We start from the raw sequence: 3183 nt of genomic DNA, 5'->3' as shown, positions 1-3183 counted from the left end.
TGATGTCTAAAATAAAAATTCAGTTGATTAAGTCTGACCAAGAGGATTTGTCTTGTCAACATTATTTTTTGAGAGCGAGCATGGCGAGAAAAGAATGTTGTTGTCATTTTAGAGAGAGTGCGGGATTGAAGGAGAAAGAAAGAAAATAGAATTGGACAACAAACATCGCAGAACAACACGGTGAAATGCTCATAGAGTCCATTTGGAATGACAGATACAGCTGTAAGAAAATACTCAGACAGATGTTGGTTTTACAAAGAAGGTATAGATAACTTGTAATTAGTTCATTAGCACATGACACTGGAGAATGTTCAAGATATTTTCCTTTGATGTTGTGTGAATATTTTTTCCTGGGACGAGATCTACAGTGTAAAACTGTTTCAGTACCATAAGTAAAGGAAGTGAAGCATACTGAATTGATGGAGCATCAATCAGCTCCATTAATTAAGGTCACATTATAGAATAATATTTTAAAATGACGGGCCCTTTTTGACTTTGTTTGTGTGTTTAAAATATTTTGTCAATATAATTTATATCCCAATGGCCGAATTCTTCTCCTATATCTTGTGCTATGACAAGTGATCTTATTTAGCCCTGTATAGTCTATGCAGGGTCTTCATCCGCCATCCTTCTTGGTGAGAAAGAAAGAACAGGCCTCAGTGGGAAATGTGGATGATTCAATAAACCCAGAAATCAGAACTGCTAGGATGCAGAGATAGAGAACAGGATTGTCCCTAAGGAGGGCAAGTACCCGGCAGCAGGGTGGCCTTTTTCATGCTGTAGACCTCCATAATGTCTGAATATTTTGGATGTACCTAGGCCCTGGGGTTCAAGGTGGAAGGTTCAACAGACAACTCAGAAGGTGTCTCGGGAGTTGTCCTGCCACTTTTGGAGACATTTCTTTTGCATTGATTTGACCAGCCCACACCAACATCAGTAGTCCAGTTGACTCTCTGAATGACATCCAGGGATGACCCACAGTGAATGGTATTTGTGGGGAGCAAATGAGATGGAGCTGGATTGATTCTGCAAGCTGACCAATCTTCTTCAGCTTGAACGGGGAAGTCTGGCGGTTGATCTGCTCTAGCATCAAAGGTCATGGCAGTAAGCCACTGGTTGAGATGTGAAAGGGGATTTTCAATCTTCTGGCCAGTCTGTCTCCAGTAAATTTCCCACTGCTCAGGAGTCATTCATGTGTCTGGGAAATGTTTTTGATCTCCCCATGACAGTGACATGGGAAGCACCACTCCAGCAGGAGCTGAACTGAGAGTGAGGATAGCAACAATCACAGTCCTCCCTACTCTGGACTGACGTGCAAGTTTCCTGACAGTTTGATACAGGTGGTTCAATAATGTCCAGCCCCTCCACAGTAAATGCAGCAACTCTCCCTCCTTGTTTCCCTTTCAGCTCGAGAGAGTTTGGTCCAGCCTATTTACATAGGCTCCTCAAGGCTGGGATCTATGGCAGTAGAGGAGAAGTCCCAGTCTGAGCAATAACAATAGGAGAGGACAGCGGTTAGTCAAGGGGAGAGTCTGCTCAGTATAATCCCTTGGTCTATCGCTTCTTTCCAATAATTGGTTATTGAATCAAATTTCCCAGTCCATAAGGCTGACTAAATCATCCACTGGGTCTCAGGCCACAAGGGCATCCTTTACCTTGTCACTCCATCCCTTATGAACTTGATTGGTTAGTGCTTCCATATTCCAATTGCTCTCTGTGGCCAAGGTATGAAATTCTATAGAGTAATTGGCTACAGACCTATTCCCCTAGCACAAGTTGAGGAGCTTTAACACAGAACCCTGTCCTCCAGTGAGGTGCTAGTTATCCCTCCTGAAAGTCTCTGAGAAGAGGTTTGCACTGTATAGAAGGGGGAACACTTCTCCCAGAGTGCAGGGACCTGGCAATGGCTCTTCTGGAAAGGATCAAGATGATATAGGTGACCTTACTCAGTTCTGATGGGAACTTAGACGGCTGCAATTCAAAGGCCAAGGAACCTTATTCAAAACATCTCCTCATACTTAGGCATTGTTGTCGTATCTCCTGGGAGCTGGTAGGTGCAGCGATCGCTCATGTGTGTTAAATCACAAACACATGAAATCTGCAGGTACTGGAAATACAGGGCAACATGCACAAAGTGCTGGAGGAACTCAGCTGTCATCTGAAAAAGTATAAACGTTCAATGTTTTGGTTGAGAATCTTCATTAGGATTGACTGGGAAGGGAGTTGAGTTAAGAGTTAAGGGGCAAATGTTTAGGGGTAACACGAGGGGGAACTTCTTTACTCAGAGAGTGTTAGCTGTGTGGAACAAGCTTCCAGTAGAAGTGATAGATGCAGGTTCAATTTTGTCATTTTAAAAAAATTGGATAGGTATATGGATAGTAAAGGAATGAATGGTTATGGGCTGAGTGCAGGTAGGTGGGGCTAGGTGAGAGTAAGCGTTCAGCATGGACTAGAAGGGCCAAGATGGTCTGTTTCCGGGCTGTAATTGTTATATGTTTATATGGTTATATGGGGTGTGTGTGGAGCATGTGTGAATGAAGTATTGGTGGAGTAGAAGTGACTGCTGAGAGATGATAGGTGGGAAAGGCCATATGTGTGAAGGATCATGGGATGCAGAAGAAAGAATCTGATAGGACAGGAGAGTGGGCAATAGGAGAAAGGGAAGGAGAAGGGGGCCCCTGGGAAATAAACCGGGTGAGAAGTGAAAGGTCAGGGAAGGTCAGAGTGGGAGATAGAAGTGGGGAACATTTTTCACCGGAAGGAGAAGTCAATATTCACGCCATCAGAGTTGAGGGTTCCCAGACGGAATATAAGGTGTCGCTCCTCCACCCTGAGGGGGGCCAATAGAGAAGGCCATGGATCACCCTTACCTCCATAAGCAACTGTAGTGAGATCACCATTGTATCAATTGTGAATTTCTCTTGTGCTGGAAAATATTTGTTGAATTTTAAACCTACAGTGATTTACAAACTGGAATATAAGTGTCTGATCACAGCTCAAAGCAAAAGCATGTTTTTGTAGTGATCTAAGTACATTGTTCAGGATTCAATTCCCATGGCTGTCATTTCTACCTGTCTGAAACTTGAACTCTACAAGCAATGTGATTTCAGGTTTGTACCCTATAAAGCAATAAATCAGTAAACTTTTATCCTCTCAGGGAGTTGTTTCCTGGCAGAGGTGTGT

The sequence above is a fragment of the Hemitrygon akajei genome, chromosome 31 (assembly GCF_048418815.1).
Source record: "Hemitrygon akajei chromosome 31, sHemAka1.3, whole genome shotgun sequence".
Classification (NCBI taxonomy): Eukaryota; Metazoa; Chordata; class Chondrichthyes; order Myliobatiformes; family Dasyatidae; genus Hemitrygon; species Hemitrygon akajei.
The sequence above is the reverse complement of the archived record's forward strand: the minus strand, read 5'-3'. Positions refer to the sequence as shown.